Genomic DNA, 26,429 nt, shown 5'->3' with positions numbered 1-26,429 from the left:
TTTCAACTCCCAAACCTGTCATTCTCCAAGGGAACCTCAGCAGGAGGGGAACTGTCATGTCCTATTGCAGCCCTGTGTGCTGCTAGGCTGCTGCTGGTTGCTTTACAGATGTTTTCTAGTGTGAGCCTCATAAGACCCCTCAGTGTAGAGATTACTGTTCTCCTTTTGCAGTTAAGGAAACAGAGGCTTAGCTGGGCCAGGTAACATATCCAAGATGGTACAGCCAGTAGGGGACATGTTAGACCCCGAAAGCCGTGCTCTCTCCACTGCATTACATCCACACGAAGTCAGCTCACTCTGAGACTACAGGATCCTCAGGAGGCTAGTCCAAGACAGAAGGCAGTCAGGGCAGGACCCTGGTCACTGCAGAGTTAAAGAGAGACACTCTTCCATGCAGCTCCACGTCTTGTGCATTATCCATAAAAAAAAAAAAAAAATCCTGAAAATACCTCAGGTCTGACAGGTCTGAAAAGCTTCCTCCAGGCTCCCTCAGAAAAGCTTCACTTCTGCACATTGATCTCTTTTTGAAAAAAATAAAGTCTCTCCGCCATGGTTCAATTCCCTGGCACCTTGCCTCTGCACCCCTGCCCCTCCACCATCTAACTATGCTGATGAAAGACAGGCCAGAGCTGAGCATTCCAGAAATTCACCATGGAATCCCATCTTTCAGGTCTGGAATCTGCAAGGGGCCAGGGATGGTAGGGGTGGGGGGTGAGGTTTGAGGATAAATTTTTTGGTTTCATCAAGGGAAACAGATTACATTCTTGAATCCTTTGCCAGGTTATAAACAAGGCCGAGCACACAGCATTCCTCCTGAAGTACATGTCCCTGCTTTTAAAACATAGGTCTGCTCCCCTGGAATTGAGTGTTTGTCTCAATACTGTTCTTCCTACTCATTTGGGATTTATTTTAATTTGAGGGTATTAATGGCCGCCAAGAATAGGACAGTTCTTTTATTCTCTTTTCCTTCTTCTCTCCCTCTATACCCTGTATCTATTATAATTAGGTTTTTAAGCCTGTAAGTGTTTCCAAGGGCAGTGCCAAATTTTAAGAGCTGCTTGTTTTTACAGCATGTGGGTGGTTTCCCCTTCGTACCTGTAGCCTCCAGTTTCTGCTGGCTCTTTGCGGTTCTTTCTCCAAAGGACCCAGACCTCAGAAATGACCTCACCTGAGGAGATGCTATTGAGCATCTTTGCTGTACACAGAAAAGCTCTGGTTCTTTTCACATTTTCAGGCCGGTTTTAAGGGGTCAGTAGAAAATGTGGTCCTGTGGGAACAGTGGGACCTTGGCTGAAGACTGGAACAGAGGGTTTCTTAACCTCTCACTGCTTCTTTGGGGACTGATGGTTAAAGACTTGGGTTGGGGGAGGTGGCACATGAGTACCTTGATATATCTGTGATATTCAAAAAAAAAAACAAGTTGCCATTGAATCAGTTTTGACTCCTGGTGACTCCAGCAAATCAGAGTAGAACTGTGTTACATAGGGCTTTCGATGGCTGATTTTTTGGAAGTAGATCTCTGATCTTTCTTCCAAGGCACCTATAGGTGGATTCAAACCTCCAGCCTTTTGGTTAGCAGCTGAGAACGTAACTATTTATACCACTCAGGGACGCTTTTAGATTAATCCATGTAAGAAATATACTGATATGTACCCAAATGAGTGGCCCTTGTCTCAAGGGGATACATCACATTCCACAAAGCTGCCCATACTCAAGAGTATTTTTGGAATATTTCTAAGATTGTCTCCAGAGACTTTGGTGCATTTTCTTCTAAATATTTTCAGTCAGGAAAAAGCTTCATCCTCTGAGAATATATATACCTATAAATATACACGAATATTTGGAAACTTTCAAAAATCACCTATACACAATTCTAGTGAATGAGTGTATTTTTTTAGTTCCCAATTCGTGATGACTGCAGGGCCCTGAGATTGACTCTGTTGGTTGGCTCACAATCTGGTAGTAATGGTTCCAAACATCATGCAATATTTGATAGTATCAAAATGAGTGACTTGCTCTTCATGATGACTCCCTTTCATTACAACTCATTTGTATATGTAAGCTGTTGCCTTGTTCAAGGAGTGTGGTTAGACTGGCAGTCTACACAACCCAGTGTCATCTTGAACCCCACAACATGGGTAGTGTCTGCTCTGGGGGTAGCTTCACAGCAAGTGCTCCCCACTATAAACACATGAAGAAGCAACTAGGCCACCTGCATCCCGACAACAAACCATCCTCTTGGGACTTCAGAAGAACCCGCTTCCCCTCCCACTTTAGATGCCTGAAGAATGGTGATGTCATGAAAAAACAAAATAGCAGTAATCTCAAAGTCACTTTTTGTAAATCCAGTGAAGGCATAGTTGCACAGATACTCAAATGCCTCTTGACACGAGAGGTCTAATGTGGCATCTCTTTTTTAAGGTTCAGGAGGGGTGAACTTTCTTAAAGTTATACTCTGTGATTCGGATGTGAGTAGTTCTTTGATAACATTGTATCCCACTAGAGCAGTGGTGCTTATCTGGGGCTGATTGTGCATCCAGGAGACATGTGGCAGTATCTGCAGACATTTTTGATTGTCACAACTGGGTGGAGATTTCTGCTGGCATCTAGTGGGGTAGAAACCAGAGATGCTGCTAAACATCCTACAGTGCACACGACAGCCCCGACAACAAAGAATTGTCTGACCCAAATGTCAATAGTGCTGAGGTTGAGAAACCCTGCGCTGGAACAAGTCTCATCTGGTGAGTGTATAGGTAGCGTATGGTATACACGTGCATGGTCCTGCCTGCTTGGTTCTCTTAAATTCCTACCATGGCTGTAGATGTTGCCCTTGTCATTCCCAGATTTGTCATCTTTGCACTAAAGTCTGGGGTGAACGTTGCCCTCTTTTTACCCTGGCTACAGACTTTTCTTCACAGAGTAGCCAGTGTGTAGAAGACACACGGCATGGCTGACAACCATGCTTTTGTAGCCTTCATTTTATTTTGTGTAACCAGCTGCCCATTACAGAATAAAACAATATTAGAACTAAAAAGAACATTGTGGTGATTTCACCTCTGAGGAAACAAACCCTGAGGATTTAGGTAACTTTCCAGGTAGATAGCAACAGAGCCAGGATTAGAATCCAGTCCCCTGGGAGCTAACCCAGCGCTCATTCCACCATGTAACTTTTACCACACTTCCTTCTTGTAGGCTTGAAGAATGGCAGCCCCAGGCCGATTACACCAGGCTTGTAACAGATTTCTTTACATGCCCAGGCAGTGAAATCATGGCTGTACTCAAGAAGTCAGAGCACATTACTCTCTGCTGCGGGACCCTGCAGAATGTCTGAACCATAAAGCTCAATCTCCTGACTTTTCTACTGAGATTAGAAGATAGTTTACCCTGGGTAGTTCAAACTGCTAATGTACTTAGCTACTAACCAGAAGGTTGGAGATTAAAGTCTACCCAAAGGAGCCTCAAAGGAAAAGCCCGGTGATCTACTTCTGAAAAACCAGCCATTGAAAACCCTACGGAGCACGCTTCTACTCTGACACACATGGGGTCGCCATGAGTTAGAATCTACTCAACTGTAACTGGTTTGGTTTCTTCCTTCAGCTCACTCCCACTGTCATATTTTACACATCCTTAATGGACATTGGGAGCAATCTTGATAAGCTTCCCAATCATCATGTACAGGAAACATGTCACAAATATAGCTTGGCGTAGGACAGGGGAATTTTATAAATTGAGATTGTTATTTTAAAAGTAAGTAAGCCCAAGCCCAGAATCAGCAATGTACTGTAAAGGTTTTTGCCACAGTATCTTAGTAAAGGAATGAAGTCGATATCATGACAAGACAGACAGCAATCATCATTAATACACCAAAAAAAATTTATAGTGAGAGCATATAACCTCAGTATATTAATTGTTGTTTAGGTGCCATTGAGTAGGCTCCAATTCCTAACAACCCTATATACAACAGAATGAAATACTACCCAGTCCTGTACCATCCTCACAATTGTTGCTATGTTTGAGCCCATTGTTGCAGCCACTGTGTCAGTCCATCTCAATGAGGGTCTTCCTCTTTTCCACTAACCCTCTACCAAGTATGATGTCTTTCTCCAGGAGCAGATCCTTCCTGATAACGTGTCCAAGTTTGTGAAATAAAGTCTCACCATCCTCATTTCTAAGGAACATTCTATATGTAATTCTTGAAAGACAGATTTGTTCACTCTTCTGGCCGTCCATGATCTATTCAGTATTCTTCTCCAACACCATAATTCAAAGACATTAATTCTTCTTCAGCCTTTCTTATTCATTGTCCAGCTTTCATGTGCATATGAAGTGATTGAAAATACCATGGCTTGGGTCAGGTGCACCTTAGTCCTTAAAATGACATCTTTGTTTTTTAACACTTTAAAGAGTCCTTTTGCAGGACATTTGCCCAATGCAATTTGTCGTTTGATTTCTTGACTGCTGCTTCCGTGGGCATTGACTGTGAATCCGAGAATAGTGAACTCCTGGACAACATCAATATTTTCTCCATTTATCATGATGTTGCTTATTGGTTCAGTTGTGAGAATTTTTGTTTTCTATATGTTAAGGTGTAATCCATACTGTAGACTGTAGTCTTTGATCTTCATCAATAATTGCTTCAAATCCTCTTCACTTTGGGGAAACAAGGTTCTGTCACCTGCATATTGCAAATTATTAATGAGACTTCCTCCAATCTTCATGCTGCATTCTTCTTCATACACTCCAGCTTCTCAGAATATTTGCTCAGCATACATATTGATTAAGTGTGGTAAAAGGACATAAACCCAACAGACACCTTTCCTGATTTTAAACCACGGTATCTACTTGTTTTGTTCAAAAAGCTGCCTCTTGGTCTATGTACAGGTTCCTCATGAGCACAATTAAGTGTTCTGGAATTCCCATTTTTCACAATGTTATCCATAATTTGTTATGATCCACACAGTCAAATGCCTTTGCATAGTCCATAAAACACAGGTAAGCCTCTTTCTGGTATTCTCTGCTTTTAGCCAAGATCCATCTGACAATCAGTAAAGATATCCCTTGATCTACATCCTCTTCTGAGTCCAACTTGAATTTCTGGCAGTTCCCTGTTTAGGGCATGTTGATGAGATGGAACAAAAGATCTCTAGTAATGCTTAAAATCACATTTTGATTATTATTCTCTGTTTTGGAATTATCTTCAGCAAAATTTTACTTGTATGTGATATTAATGATATTGTTTGATAATTTCTGCATTCTGTTGAATCAGCTTTCTTTGGAATAGGCACAAATATGGATCTTTTTCAGTTGATTGGCCAGGTAGCTGTCTTCCAAATTTCTTGACATAGACAAGTGAGCACTTCCAGCACTGTGTCTGTTTGTTGAAACATCTCAATTGGTATTCTGTCAATTCCTAGGGCCTTCAGTGTAGCTTGGACTTCTTCCTTTAATACCACCAGTTCTTGATCATATGCTTCCTCCTGAAATTGGTTGAACATTGACCAATTCTTTTTGGACCCTGCGTATTCCTTGCATCTTCTTTTGATACTTCCTTCGTCATTCAGTATTTTGCCCATAGAATCCTTCAGTATTGCAACTCGAGACTTCAATTTTTTCTTCCGTTCTTTCAGCTTGAGAAATGCCGAGAGTGTTCTTCCCTTTTAGTTTTCTAATTCCAGGTCTTTGCATATTTCCTTATAAAACTTTACTTTGTCTTCTTGAACCACCCTTTGAAATATTCTGTTCAGCTATTTTACTTCATCGTTTCTTCCTTTCACTTTAGATACTCTATGTTCAAGAACAAGCTTCAGAGTCTCTTTTGACATCTGGTCTTTTTTTTTCCCCTCTGTCTTTTTAATGTCCTTTTGCTGTTTTCATGTATGATATCCTTGATGTCATCTCAAAACTCATCTGGTCTTCAGTCATTAGTGTTCAGTGCACCAAATCTATTCTCAAGATGGTCTCTAAATTTAAGTTGGATGTACTCAAAGTTGTATTTTGGCTCTTGTGGACTTGTTTTAATTTTCTTCAGCTTCTTCTTGAACTTGCATATATGAGCAATTGATGGTCTATTCCACAGTCAGTCCCTGGCCTTGTTCTGACTGATGATATCGAGCTTCTCTATCGTGTCTTTCCATAGATGTAGTCGATTTGATTCCCATGTGTTCCGTCTGAGAAGGTCCAGGTGTATAGTCACTGTTTAAGTTGTTGAAACAAGATACTTCCAATGAATATATCATTGATCTTACAAAATTCTATCATGCAATCTCCAGCATCAACAGGCTTTTAAATTGGGAAAGAATTTGGAAACTTCCCAGACCAGTTTCCAGAAAATGCACACTGACCTGGGGTCAGGACCTTACAGAAAAAAGGAGGTATGAAATAAGATTCAGGGAAATAGACCCATGTTTCATTACAATGGCTGGGGACGGGGGTAGGGGGGAGGGGCAGAATGCAAAACCATTTTCAGACTCATCAAATCAGGGATTAAGCTTTAAAAATCATTCAAGGCCTGAGTCAAGCCCTACCTCCTCCATGATTGTTCTCCAACTCTCCTAACAAGCATATGCCCTCCTTTACTAGCACCCCTACTTAATATATATCTGTTCCTACTAACCACGTCTTTAATTGTTCTTTGTAGGTTGGTTCAGACTTCCCAACTAACCTTTGAGGTCTTGAGGACAAGAATTGTCTTATATTCATGTGGCCTCTCTTGCACCAGGCTAACTGTACGGCACATAGAAAGTGTCTTGGTTAATCAGAAATGCAATGTGGGCATGAATACAGGGTTCGGCACATAGAAAGTGTCTTGGTTAATCAGAAATGCAATGTGGGCATGAATACAGGGCCCTTCCAGCTCAGGTCTGGTCTCTGGTGGAGCTGCAGAGGACTGGTTGTGAGAGAATGTCATTTAATAAGTTCCATCAAAATATGCTCCCACTTTCTCCAGTTATAAACGTCCTCATTATAAACTGTAAAGTTGAAAATTCTCTGACTCAACCATGCCATTAGTGGAAGAGTTAGCATTCCACCCCTGACAACTCAGCTCTAAGCCAACATTGGCCCTATCCTACTCCATCTCTTCCTGAATCCACTTCAGCTCCAGCTGATCCCAGTCAATGGATCACATGTGTTTTATGCAGTTGTTACTTTTAGCTCTTTAATTTAACCTGTGTAGTACGTTAGATGAAAATTTTTTTCATTTGTCTTGTTTAAAATGTGCTTACTATAAAATGATACACATTTTAAGGGCATATGGATGAGATGGAACAAAAGATCTCTAGTAGTGCATAAAACTCCATTTTGATTATCATACTCCTGTTCAAGAACATGTATTGACTCCCAAAATCCTACCAGATAAAGCCTATATTCCTTAGCTTGTTCATCAAGGCCTCCAGATGAAGTTTCCGTATTCCTTTCTATCCATCTTCTGTTATGTCTCTATGTAAACTTTCCTTTGCATTAGGACATGGTCTCCTGATCTTTCTCATTCAGTCTTTCCCACTTCAGATCCCTGAATTTTCTATTTCCCATTTTCCCTCCCACCATTAACATTTTTTTCACATATTTAACATGAAGTAAATCTGTTTGCAGAACACTCAAAAAGGTGCAACTTTCTCTTTTGAAGCAAGTCTGCTGGCCATATTTTATCTCTCTATTAAGGCTGAGCCATCATTTTAATCTAACACTATCCAGTAGCCTTGGAAGCTATTCAGAGGATGAAAAAGGCAACCAGGTTGAGCCACAGCTGAATCACCTACAATCAGAGTGAATCTGTCAATTCACCTCCCTAGAAGTCCTGAAAGGCAGGTATTTGTCCAGAGTCTTCTCCAGGAATTGGCCAGTAGTACCTCCAGAGGCTGCCGAGGCAGGGCAGGGGCTCTGCAAGCTCTCAGGTTACCGAAGACCAGGCTCTAGATTGTCTAAAGACCTGGTCCGTGAAGCTCTCCAAGAATTCCTCAAAAATCCACAACCCAGTGCTCTTCACTTTGTACAACCAAGAGGAAAGTTCAGAGACTGCTCAAAATAGCTTTCTGGACATCATTGTTCCCCCTTGTGATTTGAGCAGCATTGACCAATCTCCATTATATTCTCAGTTTTCTTCAGCTATGTGGGTGGTAAGTGTAGATGTATAAAGTCTCAGTGATAATGCTCAGGGATCCTGTTGGGCCTAGCCAGAAGTCTAGACTTAGGATGGTGTGTAGCCCTCATCAGGGAGTCCCTAGGTGGTGCAGACAGGAAATGCACTTGCTAACCAAAAGTTTGAAGGTTCAAGCCCACCCAGAGATGCCTCAGAAAAAAAAGCCTAGCAATCTATACCCAAAAAAATCAGCCCTTGATAACCCTGTGGAGCACAGTTCTAGTCTGACACACAGAGGGTTGCCATGGGTTGAAGTTGACTCAACAGCAACTGGTTTAACTAGAGCCCTCATTGGACACTAGATATACAAGGGTGAGAGCTCATGTTGCCTTTTGCAAAATGAGAAAACATGGGTCTGATGGAAACCTTACTCTGAGTATTTGCTTCTCCTCCCCTCTCCTGCTCTGGGATTAAATCCAGATGTGTATTTCCAGAAAGTGCAGCCAGGGACCTGCTCTCAGGGAGGGGATGCTACTGCAGATAACATCCTGTCCTACTCTCAGAAAATCAGCGTGGGGAGGCTCAAAGGGCAAAGACCCTTGAATTTGACAGACCAGGGTTCTACTCTGGCTCCAACTATTTCCTAGCTCTGACCTCAGACACAGTAATTGAGATATCTATGCCTCAATTTCCTCATCAAAGAAATGGGGATAATAATACACACCTTCCCCCACGTGTCTGTCAGTTTGTCGAACTGTGATACTGGAAGCTATGCCACCGGTGTTCAGATACCAGCAGGGTCACCCATGGAGGACAGGTTTCAGCTGAGCTTCCAACTAAGACAGACTAGGAAGAAGGACCCAGCAGTCTACTTCTGAAAAGCATTAGCCAGTGAAAACCTTATGAATAGCAGCGGAACACTGTCTGATATAGTGCTGGAAGATGAGCCCCCCAGCCTTCAGTATGGATTACACCTCAACATAAAGAAAACAAAAATCCTCACAACTGGACCAATGAGCAACATCATGATAAACGGAGAAAAGATTGAAGTTGTCAAGGATTTCATTTTACTTGGATCCACAATCAACAGCCACAGAAGCAGCAGTCAAGAAATCAAAAGACGCATTGCATTGGGTAAATCTGCTGCAAAGGACCTCTTCAAAGTGTTGAAGAGCAAAGATGTCACCCTGAAGACTAAGGTGTGCCTGACCCAAGCCATGGTATTTTCAATCACATCATATGCATGTGGAAGCTGGACAATGAATAAGGAAGACCGAAGAAGAGTTGACACCTTTGAATTGTGGTGTTGGCGAAGAATATTGAATACCCCATGGACTGCCAAAAGAACGAACAAATCCGTCTTGGAGGAAGTGCGGCCAGAATGCTCCTTAGAGGTAAGGATGGCGAGACTGCATCTTACATACTTTGGACATGTTGTCAGGAGGGATCAGTCCCTGGAAAAGGACATCATGCTTGGCAGAGTACAGGGTCAGTGGAAAAGAGGAAGACCCCCAACGAGGTGGATTGACACAGTGGCTGCAACAATGAGCTGAAGCATAACAACGATTGTAAGGAAGGGGCAGGACCGGGCAGTGTTTTGTTCTGTTGTGCATAGGGTCGCTATGAGTCGGAACAGACCCGACGGCACCTAACAACAGCAACAACAATACACACCTTGAAAAAAAGTCATTAGAATGAAATGAGATAACATATGTGAGACACTGAACCTGGTAATTAATACATTGACAGTGCTCAATAAATGATGGAATTTATTTTCCTCCTCCTTCCTAAGGACCCCTCAGAGGGGTGAAGAAGGAAAGCAAAAGCCTGAGGAACAACCATGGCCATTTGCAAAGGTATTATCGTTGTTAATTGCTGTGGCGTCGGTTCAGACTCATGGCGGCCTTAGGAATAACTGAATGAAATATTGGCTAGTCCTGCACCATCTTCATGATTGTTGATATGTTTGAGTCCATTGTTGTGGCTATTATATCATTCCATCTAAGTATTTCCTTCATTTTCACTGACCCTCTACTTTACCAACCATGATGTCCTTTTCTAGGAATCAGTCTTTCCTGATGACAGGTCCAAAGTAAGCAAGTTGAAGTCCTGCCAGTGAGTCAGAAATGGCCTGGAATGTGCCAGGCTGGAGAAAGAACCTAGAGACTAGTGGCTGGAAGGCTTGAAAGGAAGACCAACTTAGGAGGGTCAAACGAGGTTAAGGATGGTGAAAGCCAGTCAGAAAAAAACTGAGAATTGGTGTGGTAGGAAATATGAAGCCACCAGAAGATTTTGTAGCAGGATGGCTATAATAAAGTGGTGTTCAGGTTCATTAACTCCCTTCATGCTGGCACAAAGGAGGAAAGGGAGGCAAAAGAGGGAAAGAGGAATAACCTTTATGAAGCAACCTATTCAGGACTTTTGAACCACTGGTGGTATTACAAGGTAGATTTGATTGTCACCATATTACCAATGGCATCAGTGGCTCAGAGACATTTAGTCACTTGTGCAAGGTCACACAGCTGTTAGATAGTAAGGAAGGAACTCAAAGACTTCTGCCTGCTCCAAAGGTCATGCTGCCTCACCCAGAGCAAAGCAGGAGTCTCAGAGGTCAGCAGTACAGAAGTGCAGTTATGAGGTGATGGGGGGCCTGCATTGGGATGACAATGATGGGTATGGAAAAGGAAGACATAAGATACAATAAACATTTTAAAGAAAAATCCCCAAGATATGAAAGGGGGGGCAAAATATATCTAAAGATGCCCTGGTTCTCTTTCTTCTAGCTGAAGACAAGGCTTTAGCTGGCTTATAGATTTAAAATAGCACACCCCCACCCCCAACATGGCCTTGATTACTCAGCACTGTGCCACCGGACAGGGAGAAGGAAGGCAGACCCACCTCCTCTATTCTTGTCCAAGCTGGATTTGGGGCTCATGTGTGTTTAGAACAGCTCTAGCAGCAGAGGAAGAAAGACGAAACATCAGAACAGCTCGTGTCACTTTGGCTACAGGGTAGGATGGGCACCTCACTTCAGGCCCCCTTACCGGAGATGAGAAAGCCGAGGAGACTGCTGAGGCAATTGCTACCTTGCACAGCGGTGGCAACACTCCTTCTGATGAGGGCTCCTCTGAAGTCATGTTCTCAGAAGGGAGGACACAGGAAGAGCTGTGTTCCCTCCCAGCTGCCAACCATACCTATAGGGCACTGGAAGGAGTTTTACTCTCAGCACTGTGCCCTACAGCCAATCTCACAAAATGCTTTTTGGTGTTTGCCAATGGGGAGGCTCAGTCTGCAGCTGCAGCGGCAGGTGCTGGCTGCCAGGTTCCCCGTGGCAACACAGGTGTACGCCAGGTTAGCGGCTCTGCCTTGGAGAAATGGCCTTTCTCTCAAATGCTGTGGCCTGAAGCATGGAGTGGAACTGTGTCCCCCTGTGGTGGGAAGATAATGATTGTGCTGGTTTTTATGGGGCATAATATAGCCTCAGTGGGTGGTTCAGTAGTTGCCGTGGTTTTCAGAGGGTATGGCAGATTGTAACGTGCTTGATGTTTTTTGTTCAAGGGTTTTGTTTTGTTTTTTGTTGTCATCATTCAGTCTAATTTATTATCATTCTTGCTTTGCCCAAGGCCCTTCATTAGTATTTTTACGACTCCAGGAGGACATTGCCTCCAGCCACGTAATAATTCAAATTTGAATTTGTATATTTTGTAAAAAACGTTCACATCTATTATCTTATCTGGGCCTCTCTGTGAAATAATGAGTGAGGCTGATTAGGAATCGCTACTCTGGTTTTGTGTGATGTGTTTGCCAAGCTCCCGAGAGTGATTTGCCCGGTTATATACCACGTGTGTTATGGAGCTAGGACCCCAAATCAGGTCTTCTGAGTCTCAGGTCTCATTTTTTCCGATCTACCTCGCTGCCCTTGCCTCCCGCCAGCTCCTGCCTGTTTGTTTCCAGTTTCCAGTGAACTGTTTAATCACATGTCTTTTCCTCTGATCGGTTGTGGTCTTTCCTTTGGTACACAGATCAATGCCTGATAACCACAGTCCCCAGTCCCCACCTCAAAGGCTCCATTATTGCACGTGGCGGGAGGAAAGAGAAAAGGCAGAATCCTGAGTTATAGAAGCACTCTCCTCCCTCTCTACCACGTTCATCTTTCCCCTGGACTCCCCGGCACCACAGGTGCCCATGTCCATCTGCTTCTAACCCACCCAAAAAAAAGCTCCTTTTGGCATGAACTGATGAACCTCCTGGAGGGTCGGGCTAAGTGGGCATCGAGGGAGGCTTAGCACCTGGGCCCAACAGCACTTTGGTTGGAGATCGTCTGGTGCTTTTACCCCCAACATATTGGAAAGTTCACACCCTAGTGAACCGTAACTTCTTATTCATCTCAATACAGAGGAAGCCTGAAACCGGGAAATCCATAAGTACTGATAATATGCACATTACATATATGTACACACACACATGCATGCTTTCTGTAACTTTTTAGGATCCTGCCAGGGATCTGTGTTGTGACACTTTTTGGCTTGTTGTTGTTAGCTTCTGTGGAGTTGGTCCTTGACTCATGGCGACCCCATATACAACAGAACAAAATGCTGCCTGGTTCTGCACCAGAATCAGTTGTGGATTGGACAGTTATGCTCCACAGGGCTTTCATTGGCTGATTTTCCTAAGTAGATTGCCAGACCTTTCTTCCTGGTCTCTCTTAGTCTGGACTTTCTGCTGAAACCTATTCAGCATCATAGCAACACACAGGCCTCCACTGGCAGTTGGGTGGTGTCTGTGTACGAGGTGCATTGGTCTGGAATCGAACCCAGTTCTCTGCATGGAAGGTGAGAATTCTACCACTCAACCACCACTCTTTTGGGCTTGTTGTTGTTGTTAGGTGCTGTTGTTGCTGTTAGGTGCTTTCAAGTCCATTTTGACTTATAGCAACCCTATAGGTTTTCCTAGACTGTAATCTTTGTGAAAGCAGATCGCTGGGTCTTTTCTCCCATGGAGTGGCTGGTAGATTCAAACCACTGTCCTTATGGCTAGTAGACAAGTATTTCGCCATTGTGCAACCAGAGCTCTTTAAATAAATAACTAATCAGACACAAAGGTAGCCCGGAAGTTTGTCAAAACACAGTGCAGAGACAGGATGTATCGCTGATGGTTCTCATGGACGTTACCAAGAAACAGTTTCTAGGATTACTCCCTTCTCTCTAAATTCACAATTTATCATGTGTCTGGCACTGCACTAAATACTGTACCTGTATCATTGATTAAATCCTCCCAACAGCCCATGGAGTTGAGTACTTCTGATAGATATGTACAGATGGAAAAAGTCAGGCTCGAAGAGGTTAAGTCATTTCTTAAGGTTATGGCTAACAGAGCAGGTGCGGACTTAGACTCTATCTGAAGGATGGCAAAGCTCTAATTTTAAAAAGCAAATAGTAATTTTATTACTCAGTGTTGATAACATTAAATATCTCCAGGAAGACAATGTGTGGGACCAAGTCATGTCAAACAATTTACTGATGCGGGTGTTGTGGGGATTCAACAGAAGTATGCAGCACAGTTGTAGGACTAATGATTCCACAATCTGTAAAGGATAAATAAGATATAAAATCACTTGCCATGGAGTTGATTCCAATTCATGGCAACCCCACATGTGTCAGAGCAGAACTGTGCCCCATAGTGTTTTCAATGGCTGATTTTTTGGAAGTAGATCACCAGGCCTTTCTTCTGAGGTGTCTCTGGGTACACTAGAATTGCCAGCCTTTTTGGTTAGCAGCTGAGTGCATTAACTGTTTGCACCACCCAAAACCAAACCAAACCCATTGCTGTCGAGCCAACTCTGACTCTTAGCAACCCTATAGGAGAGATTAGAACTGCCTCATAGGGTTTCCAAGGCTGTAAATCTTCAAGGAAGTAGTAGACTTGCCACTACTTTCTCCCACAGAGCAGTGGGTGGGTGGGTTTGAACTGCTGACTTTTTGGTTAGCAGCCAAGAGTTTAACCGCTGTGCCACCAGGGTTCCTTTGCACCAGCCAGGGCCTTCAAATAAGATGTGAACAGGTGAAAATGTAAATAAAAAATGATGATTCCAGTTTTATTGGAACAGGACTATGTGTTAGAATTACAGACACTTAGGGTGCAAAGAGCCTGTACCCCTGGCAAGTGGGGGATATATGTTGTGACACCAGCAGGCACCACAGTGTCAGGGCTATTGTAGGCCCCCAGGTGAACAAATAAAACAGCCAGACCCACCTAGGCCAATCTTCTAGTGCAGGAGTTCTCAAAGCAGTAGACCCAGGATCCCAGACAGCCTGGGGACTCTCATGCTGCCTTAGGGCAGGAATAGCATTCAAAGTGCTGGCCCAAAGGAGTAAGATAAGGAAATTGTTCTTTAGTGGAAATAACTGCACTGCTTCCTTCGTCCAGAAAGTCTTATACAGCAGAAAGAAAAAAAAAATAGCTGAACTAAACAATGCGCTCAGTGTCATCGTTGATTTATATACAAGTGCAGCCTCCCTGTCTCTCTCAGGGGTCAGGTAACAGTCTGCAGACCAGCAGCCAACTGCAGAGCATTCTTTGGGTAGCACTTTTCTAGGGCTGTGTCCATTAGGTCTCAATGCTCTTCTCAAGCCATGGTTCCCAGGCCTGGCTCCCCTCCATGTGTACAGGCTCTGGGCCTTGCCTCAGGAGTCAGACCACCTGTCCAGCTGTGTGATCTTGAGAGCAATCAACTAATCTCTGAAGACCACAAAGTATGAGTTGAATAAAATTAAAATTATCTATGGAAAATGCCTAACCCATAGTAAACACTTTATACCTGTTAGTTATTGTTGCTCTGGTTGTTGGTAATATTGTTCTTAGGAACACTTGTGAGACTTTTTAAGATTTAAGATTCCATTAAAGATCCTAGATTCAAATAAAAAATGCATCACCTAGCATGTATTAGAGGAGCCCTGGTGGCACAACAGTTAAGCATTCTGCTGCTAACCAAAAGGTTGGCTATTCGAACCCACCTAGCTGCTCCATGGGAGAAAGACCTGGCAATCTGCTGCTGTAAAGATTACAGCCTAGAAAACCCTATCGGACAGTTCTACTCTGACACATGGTGTCACTATGAGTCAGAAATCCACTCAATGGCACCTGACAACAGCGTGCATTAAGGGCTCGAGAAATCATCAAAGAGTGATTGCCTTTTAATTCTGAAGCCTTAACCAGGGAGACAGGGGACAGGAGGAAAATTTGGCTCTGCAGCTCTGGATGACTGGATTATGGTTAGTGGTTATATAAGGCGTGGTGATGCCTTCTAGGCAGTCTCACCACTACCTCATACAGCTTCTGGGTGAAACAGTCCCATGGGTATCTCCATAGGACAGTGTAGGCTGCTAGGTTGCTGCCTGCCCGTAGTGCACCCACCCCGCTGCCTTTCCCAGTGGTCAGGACAGTTTGGGGAGGTCCAAGAACTCACCCCTTTGGCATTCAACCCCGCCTGATTGCTTTACCTTTGGCTACGCTTTCCGTGAGTGATGCTATGAAAATCTGGTTGCCTCATTTGGATGAGAATTTTGAGTGGTCCACTTCAAGAGCTCGAGTCCACTTAGCCACAGACTCACTGGGGATAGTAGCTGATGTTTTTGAGAAGCTTTCACTTAGTGGCCTTTTTTTGTACTGATCACTAAAACCAGAAACCAGTTACCACAGAGTCAGTTCCTATTCATGGCGACCTAATATGCTTCAGAATAGAACTATGCTCCATAAAGTTTTCATGGGCTGTGCCCTTTAGAAAGCAGATCATCAGGGTTTTCCTCCAGGGTACCTCTGGGTAGATTCAAACCGCCAGCCTTTACGTTAGCAGCCAAGAGCTTAACCATTTGTGTCACCCAGAGCCATGCAAGCCAACCTTGGAAGTCTGGAGGTCTAACGACTGTGATTGAAAGACAAAACTCACCCCACCAGGTTTCTCCCCACTATGTTTTAAAATTTGCTTTCAGAGAAAGACACGTGGTGTCCAAGACACTTGGGAATACACAGATGTGTTTAAACAACTTGGTTCCTTCTCAGGTTCTGCCTTAGTTCAATGATCCATTCATTCTTTCATTCAACAAGCAAATGATGTTTGGCAGAATTTTTTTTTTTTTCCTTGAATTCCCAGGCAGCACAGCAAAATGAGTCATTGAGCTTTGGGACTCAAATTCTCCAAGGTGGGACTGGCAGAAAAAGCCAGTGTCTGTTGTACCCTCAGCAGCCAGACTGTAGGCTAAGGGAAGTAGGAAAGAATACTGGGGGGCATCCATTAAGAAATAACTGGACCTAATGCAGCCTGTGGCAAAGAAGTAGAGAGTTAAAGGGCTCAGAGGAATCAGTTCCATCCTCATGTCACCCAGTCAGTTTTGGTCTCCTTCACTGTCCCAGAGTTTTCCCCTAGCCTTGGCCTGCTGCCGCACACCAAAAGAGCAGAGGACGAAGAAGGGTTGATAACTTCAGGTACATCCACCCCTTCACGGGAAAAATAATTCAGGTTGTGTCCTCCTGCTCTTGAGTCAGCAGGATCCTTTATACGTGTCAGGATAGCACGTTTCAATTTAAGCCCATGCAACCAGAGACAAAGTTCGTGTAAACTGTTGCCATCGAGTCAGTTCCAACTTATGGCGACCCCGTGTGTGTCAGTGTAGAACTGTGCTCCATAGGGTTTTCAATGGCTTATTTTTTGGAAGTAGATCACCAGACCTTTCTTCCAAGGTACTTCTGGCTGGACTTGAACTGCCAACCTTTTGGTTAGCAGCTGAATACATTAATCATTTGCACCACCCGGGCATCTCTAGGTTCATGTCCAAAAAGCCAAACCCATTGCCATTGATTCCAACTCATAGCAATCCTATAGGACACAGTAGAACTGCCCCAATATTTCCAATGCTGTAATACTTACGGAAGCAGACTGCCACATCTTTCTCTCACAGAGGAGCTGCTGGGTTTGAGCACCGAGCACTTTAACCTCTGCACGACCAGGACTCCTTGGGAAGCCAAAATGTGTCTAGTTCTGACAGGGTCAAATATCCAAGAATCTTGGACTATATGGCCTTGTTTAGTCACTAAGACTCTGAGGCCAGCCTGCCTGGGTTGAAATTCTGACTCAGCCACTAATTAGTTATGGTAACAGAGGATGAATTACTTACTCTCTCTGCCTCAGTGTCATCCTCTGCAAAATGGGGATAAATAATACTCCTCCCTCATAGGATTATTGTAAATATGAAATAAGTTTATACATGTAAAGGGTCATTTAAGTATGAGCTATTTTACCAGAACTGTTATGAGATTAGGGTTTCAGGAAGTGGGATACATGCCTCAAATAGCCAGCATAGAGCCTTCTCTTGCCTCCCTGCCTCCACATCACATGTTCCCTGATCAGCGCTCCAGGGCTCAAGGATGTAGGTCTTGGGGGCTAGATCACCTCCCCAGGGGTTTTCCAGGGTCCAGGGCACAGAGAGTAGAAAGGAATGGATGCTGAACCTGGCCAGACCAGAAGAAGAGGAGCTGGGTCAGCCCCCAACATGAAAACAGAACAGCTATCAAGAGTCTGGGAAGAGATCAACTTCTCAAAAGTCAGCCAGCTCCGCTTGCTGAGGGATCTGAGAAGGCAAGATTGGTTGCTCAATTGGGTGTGTCAGGTGGTCTCACATTTTGGCTCTCATTCAGAAACCTTCGCTTCTGTCAGCTCTAGGTATTGGCAACCCAGATGCCTAGGTTCTAGATTCCATCTACCTTCACTGCCGTCACTATGAAAATTTTACCTAAGAACCTAGCCTCAAGTAATACGTGTAAAGTGCTTACAAGTCCTCTTACCTTTCCGAAGACCTTGAAATAGGTTAGGTATGTACCCACTTTTTTCTGGGTTACCATCAGCATTGTCCAGCCCACCAATACTCCAAGCCTGTTGTAATTGTCAGAAAGTTTCAAAGATGTATAAACAGCCATATTTGTGTGAAATCAGAGAGCAGTGCTTGTCCACACTTCCACTTGTTAATCTACCTGTATCAGTGTTTCACTGTACATATACCCTTGTGTGTACATATATATGTATACAACACGTGTAATGAAAGGTGAGGTGGGAGGTGTGGGAGGAAGTCATGGGGGAAATTATGCTGTAGAAACAATCTTAGGTTGAACAGAGAAAAACAGATCAGTTTATATACATACTTCCTGCCATAAATCATTTATTTAACAGGGAGAAACAACAGCGGCCTGACATTTGGTCTTGGGGATATTAGGTCTTGTTTTAGATGCTTTTATAAGACATCTTATTCAGTCCTCATAATTACCACAGGGGAGGAATTGTTACCATTTTACACTTAAGGAAACTGAAGTCCAAAGTCAGATCAACAGTCTCCACCCACTAGGTTACTCCCTAAAACAAACAGTCCTGCCCAGCGTCACTGAAAAGGATCAAAGAACAAACGAAAATTCAGCCCTGGCACGGTAGAGCTGACCGGGACTTTATTTTGTTTCACAGAGGCAAATGATTAGTTTGAGCTCTTGCCGAGCTTCATATGAACTGGGCTGGTGGGAGTGGGGAGAGATTTTCCCTTACATACTATTTTAGGAAAGTCCATAATTGAATCTAATTTCTGCAGCTGCCATTGGAAAGCAGGATGGCAGCGGCAGCATCTGGAAGACAACAGAGACTCACAGAGCAGGGTGGAACCAGCCAGGGTGCCGCCGAGAAGCCCAGGGCAGAGGGGCAGAGCCACCTGCCCTGCTTGACACAAAGACCCGCAGCCAGCCAGCCGGGAGGGTGGCCGGACTGCGTTGCCCCCACAGCCCCCGCATTCGGAAGGCGAGCATCTCACAGTTCCTTTAGCGGCGCAGAACCTTCTGTATCTTTGTTCTCTCTCCTACACGGCTTCTAAGTATTAGCCTGATGTTGTTTACTTCTTCTCCCAATCTCTCCAAGGAATATGATTCACACGTTTTTAGATTTATTTGAACAAAATGCAATAAATATGCTGCTTCAATTTTAACTGCTGGCCTGTAGCCAGGGTTTTTAATGAATCTGGCCTGTGCTACTGAAGTGTTCCAGGATCTCCAGGGCTCTGGGCACTGTGAGATTATGCACACTGGTGTGTGCGCACACACACACACACACAGCCCCCCCGCCACCCCTACCTTCCCCACCTCCTGTTCCCTAGAGGGCCAGTGACTCACAGTCAAACGCAGGTTTTTCTGAGCAGACTCTGGTTAAAATTAGCAGGAGCCTTTATTGTTCAAGGAGAGGAAGGATTCCTCCATCTCCTCTCACAGCTGCATGGAAATGCCATCTTTCAGCTTTTCCCCCTCTAGTGGAACTGCTATGCCCACCTCCAAAAGCTGCCATCATCAGCCTTTTTTTTTCTTCCTTTGTTTTCTCAGAAATGGTCACTAGACCAGTCCAGCTTGTGGGGACTTCCCTGGATATGGGAGCTGAATATGGCAATAAAGGGACTCAGAACTGATTGTGACCACAGCCGGTCAGCCAGTGCCCCAGGCTCTAGAGAGGTGGGAAGACACAGGAAGGGGAACACACACAAAGGTAGCCCAGGGCATGACACACTTTCTCACAAAGAGGGGAGTAGAATGGGAGATGCGGAAAGCAGACCCCCCTCCACTGAATGTGACTAACATAGGGTGAAACTGTAGAATCGGCAAAATGTGCCCTTCTGGGTGGCCCCAACCTCCTCATTCTGCGTAAAGGTCATCACCAGGACCCCATCCAGCTCCAAAACTCTGCAACTCCAGAACTCTGTGCCCATAATGGACACTATAGGCCACTGTGGGCTGGCATCATCAAACCCCCTCAGAAGGAGAGAATCATTGTGGGGAGCTGGCAGTTCTAGGGCCTAGGAACACATCCCACTGGTGACAGAGTCAAAGAGGTAGTTCCAAAGATGCCATCTACCAATATGGCAGCCAAATGCTGCTTTGTCACTAATGTGTACCACCATCTATTTTTCTTCTTTTTAAGAACAAACCATAATCTGATCTCTATGATTTCAGTGACTTTTATTGGTGTCAGAACCCCATTAGTCTCTCCTCTCTTATGACAGCTATCAAAGATAAAATTCAGATTGTTCTACAGATGTCTGCAAGCGCCACTCCACCCTCATCTCAACTCATCACATGCCCTGATGGGACCCTTACAATCATTAGGCAAAAGAAGCAAAGGAACTGGAAAGTTAGGGACCTGGGCAGGCAAAGACCATGCAGGGCCTGGCTGCTCTTAAGGACTGGGAAGAGGACCAGGGTTCCGGAGTCCAAGTTGGCCAACTCCATGAACAACACAGTGTGGTTTCTGTGAGCCTCATCAATGGAATGATGCAATCCAAGACGTGATCATTTACAGCCCTGATGTTCTGTGATTCCGACATCTGGGCTACAGACTTCAAGTGGCTCTCCCTTAACATGCTTGCCCCTGTAATATTTGGGAATTAGCCCTGGGGGTGCAAGCGTTGAGCACTCAGCTGCTAACTGGAAGGTCTGGGTTGGAAAGCACCAGCGGCTTCTCAGGACAAAAGATTTGGCAGTCTGCTCCTGTAAAGATTAAAACTCATTGCCATCAAGTCGATTCCGACTCATAGCAAACCTATAGGACAGGGTAGAACTGCCCCATAGGGTTTGCAAGGCTGTAATCTTTATGGAAGCAGACTGCCACATCTTTCTCCCATGGACCTTTCAGTTAATTACAGCTTAGTAAACCCTATAGGGCAGCTGTACTCTGTTCTATAGGGTTACTATGAGTCGGAATCAACTCAACAGCACACAACAATCACATAAACACCTCTTTCTCTGTTTCTTAGCCTTTTTAAAATGCAATAACAAATAGTTCTATTTCTGCTATGCTCACTCAAATAATAAACATCTCATCCTCTTATTTATGATATTTATAAAATTGAAAAATGTTTCTTACGTAAACTAGAAAAAATACCGTCTTGCTTCCACTTCAAGTAGCCGTAGTAGTGGTATCGTTTTTGTGTGTATTGAGCCATTCTCTCCCATGCATTTTGCAGACACTGATGCAGTTCAGAACACATGTTGGTTCATCACGTGATCTCTGGCTACCCCTTGGTTGGGTGGACACTGTTGGGAACACATGAGAAACATTTAACACAGACCTTCTTTTTCAATCTGCTAATCGACTCGATGGCACTGGGTTTTTGGCTGGGTAATCATCTTATTGGGAAGTCAGGATTACTGTGCATAATAATAGTAATGTCAGTAACAGCATGTCTAGTAGGAACCAGGCAGTGTGCTAGGTAATAGATTTTATTTCACTTAATCCTCACAGAAAATTCCTTAAGGTGGCTATTTTTATTCCATTTCACAAGGAACCGAAGGCTCAGATAAGTCAATTCTCCTGTCCAGTGCAGAGCAGGGACTGGAGATGTATCTGTCTGATTCTACGAGTTTGAAATGTCATATAGCCAACTGTTAAACTGAAAGTAAGCAAGGTCTCCAGAGCTATTGTGTAGGCAGGGTGTTCTGAAAGAACTTCTGGGGAAGTTGTAAGCAAGTGGGATTTTCTGCAGCTTAAGCTGATACAGGGAAAGATATGAGGGGAACTAACTGAGGGCAATGGAGAGGAGGCACTGTGTAGAGGTAAAAAGGAGAATATGGACTCCTGATAAGAAATCTTAAAGAACTCACCGGAAGACAATGTTTTGCGACCTTTAATGACTACAAAGTCTTAGATGATTTCATTAGAGAGAGTGAACCTCCGCTTGCTCAAGCCTGGAAGCCAGTAACTCTCTGTGCTTGGTATCCTTCAAGCAAATTCCCAGCTTGAAGAAGGAGCTTTCAATTATTTAAAACATGGTGCTTATGAAAACAAATACATCCCACTTATTACATAACCAACACTGAAGACGTAATATTTTACTGTCAGTTTTGTGAGTTGGGAATTAAATACAGTTAGGGAATTGATTTTATTGATTCATTGGTTGATTGATTGCATCCTTTTTAAAGCCTTGCATTTGCTTCATTGGCACTTCTTGGGTTTTTTTTTTTTCTTCCTAAATTCTTGTTGCAGCCTCCTTTCTTCCCTTAGAGAAGCTTACTGCTCAGATTCATGTCTAGCCTGGAAGTTATTTAATAGCTCTGAGTTCATGGAGATCTTCCACATTTTGGGCCTAATTGCACATTCAATCAGAACTAGGTTTTCAACAGGTTCTGAACCTTCTTAATCCTGCATTAAGCAATTCTCTGTTTGAACCCATAGCTAACTAGACAGGATTAAGAAATAAGCCATTTGCTGACAAAAGATTCTTTCCCGAAAGGGAATTCCCTGGGCGGTACAAATGGTTAACACATAGCTCCTAACCAAAAGGTTGGCAGTTTGAGTAACCAGAGGCACCTGGAAGGAAAAGTCTGGTGATCTACTTCTGAAGAATCAGCCACTGAAAACCTATGGAGACTCCTAGAGCTAATAGAGGAATTTAGCAAAGTTGCAGAGTACAAGGTAAGCAAACAAAATTCAGTTGGGTTTCTATATACCAGGAATGAGAAATCCAAAGGGGAAAATAGGCAAACAATTCTATTTACAATAGCATTTAAGAGAAGAACATACCTACGAATAAATCCAATCAGAGACATGAAGGATTTATATAATGAAAACTATAAAACCTTGCTGAAAGAGATTAAAGCAGACTTAAATAAGAGAAAAGATGTTCCATGTTCGTGGATTGAAAGACTTAGTATTGTTAAGATGTCAGTACTTTCCAAAGTGATCTATAGATTTAACATAATCCCAATCAAAATTCTAACAGCCTCCTTAACAGAAATAGAAAAAAAAAAAAATCCTCAACTTTATATGGAATGGCAAGAGGCCCCAAATAGCTAAAACAATGTTCAAGAAAAAAGTAGGAGGACACATACTTCCTGATTTTAAAACATACTATACAGCCTCGGAGCCCCAGTGGGGCACCAGATAAGAGCTCAGCTGCCAACTAAAATGTCGGCAGTTCAAATCCACCAGCCACTCCTTGGAAACCCTATGGGGAAATTCTACTCTGTCCTATATAGTTGCTATGAGTCAAAATCAACTTGATTGCAACTTTTTTTTTTTTTTTAAATACAGCCAAAGTAAGCAAAACAGCCTGGTACTGGTGTAACAATAGACGTATAGACCAATGGAATAGAGTTATAAGTCCAGAAATAAACCTACACATCTATGGTCAACCAATTTCTGACAAGTGTGCTAATAAGTCCGTTCGATTAGGAAAGAAGAGACTCTTCAATAAATGGTGCTGGGAAGATTGGATTTCCACATGCAGAAAAATGAAATAGGATCCATGCTTCACACCATACACAAAAGCAAATTCAAAATAGAGTAAGGACCTAAACATGCAAACTAAAACCATAAAAATAGAAGAAAAAGCAGGGGCCACGCTGTCAGACCTAGCTTTTAACAGCGGATTATCTAATATAATAACAAAAGCACAAACAGCAAAAGACAAAACAAATAAAAGGAACCTCATAAAAATGAACACCCTTGTTCATCAAAAAAATGTACCAAAAAAAGTGAAAAGACAAGCTACCATCTGGGAGGGAATCATCAGAAACCATAATATGACATGAACCTAATAATCAAAATATACATAAAACTTCAAAAATTTAACAACAAAAAGACAAATAACCCAATTGTAAAATGGGCAAAGGTCTTGAATAGACATTTCACCAAAGAGGATATTCAAATGGCAACCAAACACATGAAAAGATGCTTAACGTCATTATCCATCCCAAACCCATTGCCACAGAGTCGATTCCAACTCATAGCAACCGTATAGGACAGAGTAGAACTGCTCAGTATGGTTTCTAAGGAGTACCTGGAGGATTCAAACTGCCAACCTTTTGGTTAGCAGGCATAGCCCTTAACCACTATGCCACCAGAGTTTCTGACATATAACCCTCCACTGCCCGACGGGTGGTGGCTATGCGTAAGGTGCATCAGTGGGAATCAAACCCAGGTATCTTTCATGGAAGGCAAGAATTCTACTACTGAATAACCACTACCATTAGCTATCAGAAAGATGCAAATCAAAACCACCGCGAGATACCATTTCACTCCCACTAGGTTGGCGAAAATTAAAAAAAAGAAGAAAAGAAATTAACAAATGTTGGAGAGAATGTGGGGAAATAGAACACTGACCCATTGCTGGTGGGAATGCAAAATGGTACAGCCCTTGTAAAAAATAGTGTGGCAGTTCCTGAAAAAATTAAAAATACAACTACCACATTACCCAGCAATTCAACTCCTAGATATATACCTGTCATGGATTGAATCATGTCCCCCCAAAAATGTGTATATCAATTTGGCTGGGCCATGATTCCCAGTATTGTCTGGTTGTCCTCCATTTTGTGATTGTAATTTTATGTTAAAGAGGATTGATTAGGGTGGGATTGTAACACCCTTAACCAGGTCACCCCCCTGATCCAATATAAAGGAAGTTTCCCTGGTGTGTGGCCAGCACCACCTTTTATCTCTGAAGAGATTAAAAAGTAAAGGGAAGTGAGTCGACAAGGGAACCTTATACCACCAAGAAAGCAGTGCTGGGAGCAGAGGGTGTCCTTTGGACCTGAGGTTCCTGCTCTGAGATGCTCCCAGACCAAGGGAAGACTGATGCATCACAAGGACCTTCCTCCAGAGCCAACAGAGAGAAAAAGCCATTCTCTGGAACCAGCGCCCTGAATTCGAACTTCTAGCCTACTGGACTGTGAGAAAATTAATTTCTCTTTGTTAAAGGCATCCCCTTGTGGTATTTCTGTTATAGCGGCACTAGATAACCAAGACAATACCCTAAAGAGTTGAAAGCAGATACTCAGAGACTTGTACACCAGTGCTCATTGCAGCACTGTTCACAATAGCCTTACGGTGGAAACAACATAAATGCCCATCAACAGATGAATGGATAAACAAAATGTGGTACGTACATACAATGGAATACCACATAGTCAGTAGGAAAAATGAAATGTTGATACATGCTACAGTATGGATGTGGCTGGAAGACACTATGCTGAGTAAAATAAGTCAATCACAAAAGGACAAATATTGTGTGACCTCACTTATATAAAAAGACAAGGAAAGGCAAATGTATAGAGAACAAAGTTTATCAGTGGTTACCACGGTAGGAACGGGGTAGGGGGGAGGGTTCACAGTGATGGAAATATCGTGTTAATTAAGGATAGAGTTGCACAGCCGATTATTGTAATTGCTGTCAATAAGTTATACACATGTAAAAAGTTGAACTTGCAAAAAGTTGTGTGATATATTTACAACAACAACAAAAAAAAAGAGTGGCTACTGAGGCTGCTTATGAATAACCAAAAACCTCATGGAATTTGTTTCCTTGGTTTGGAGAATTAGGGTCATGGTTTCATGGCACATCCCAGTTAATTGGCCTAATCATATGTTTAGTGCTTCTGTACCACCTCCTACTTCATTGCATAGCCTTGGATTTTAAAAGCTTGCAAGCAGCCATCCAAGACCACAATTGGTCTCTATTCACCTGAAGCAACAGAAGAAGGAGAGTCAGGAAGAGGAGGAGGATATAAAATGTGTGGCTAAGTGCCTCCATGAACAACTGCCTCCTTTGCCAGGAGACCAGAAGAACTGGATGGTGCCCACCTACCATTACTGAACATTTTCATCAAAGATTCTATAAGAGAATCCTGAGGAAAAGGGGGAAAATGCAAAACAGAATTACTAATTTTCATGGTCTCAGTCTTCCTGGAGCCATGAAAGTTGGATGAGCCCCTGAAACTATTGTCCTGAGATAACCTTTAAACCTTAAACCTTAAATCAAAAATATCCCTTGAAGTCTTCTTACAACCAAATAATAGTTTGGCTTCATTGTTGTCGTTAGACGCCATCAGTCAGTTCTGACTCATACCGACCCTGTGCATGATAGAACAAAACACTGCCTGGTCCTGCACTGTCTTCACAATCGTTGCTATGTTTTAGACCATCGTTGCAGCCACTGTGTCAATCTATCTCAGTGAAGGCCTTCCTTTTTTTCACTGTCCCTCTACTTTACCAATCATGATGTCCAGAAGAGACTGGCCCCTCCTGATAACATGTTCAAAGTACATGAGATGAAGTGTCACCATCCTCGCTTCTAAGGAGCATTCTGGCTATACTTCTTCCAAGACAGATTTGTTTGTTCTTGGGTGACCGTGAATGGTATACTTAGCATTCTTTGTCAACACCATAATTCAAATACATCAATTCTTCTTTAGTCGTCCTTATTCACTGTACAGGTTTTGCATGCATATGAGATAATTGAAACTACCATGGCTTAGGTAAGGCACACCTTAGTCCTCAAAGTGACAT

General features: G+C 43.2%; 1 protein-coding gene across 3 annotated transcripts in view; it reads left to right on the top strand.

Annotated features, from left to right (window-relative positions):
* The window catches only part of SETBP1 (SET binding protein 1), a 434,457-nt gene that overhangs the window by 352,091 nt on the left and 55,937 nt on the right, over positions 1–26,429 (top strand). The gene's annotated exons all lie outside the window — the stretch shown is intronic.

Source organism: Loxodonta africana, chromosome 11 (assembly GCF_030014295.1).
Source record: "Loxodonta africana isolate mLoxAfr1 chromosome 11, mLoxAfr1.hap2, whole genome shotgun sequence".
Lineage (NCBI taxonomy): Eukaryota > Metazoa > Chordata > Mammalia > Proboscidea > Elephantidae > Loxodonta > Loxodonta africana.
This window is presented reverse-complemented; position numbering and strand designations above follow the sequence as displayed.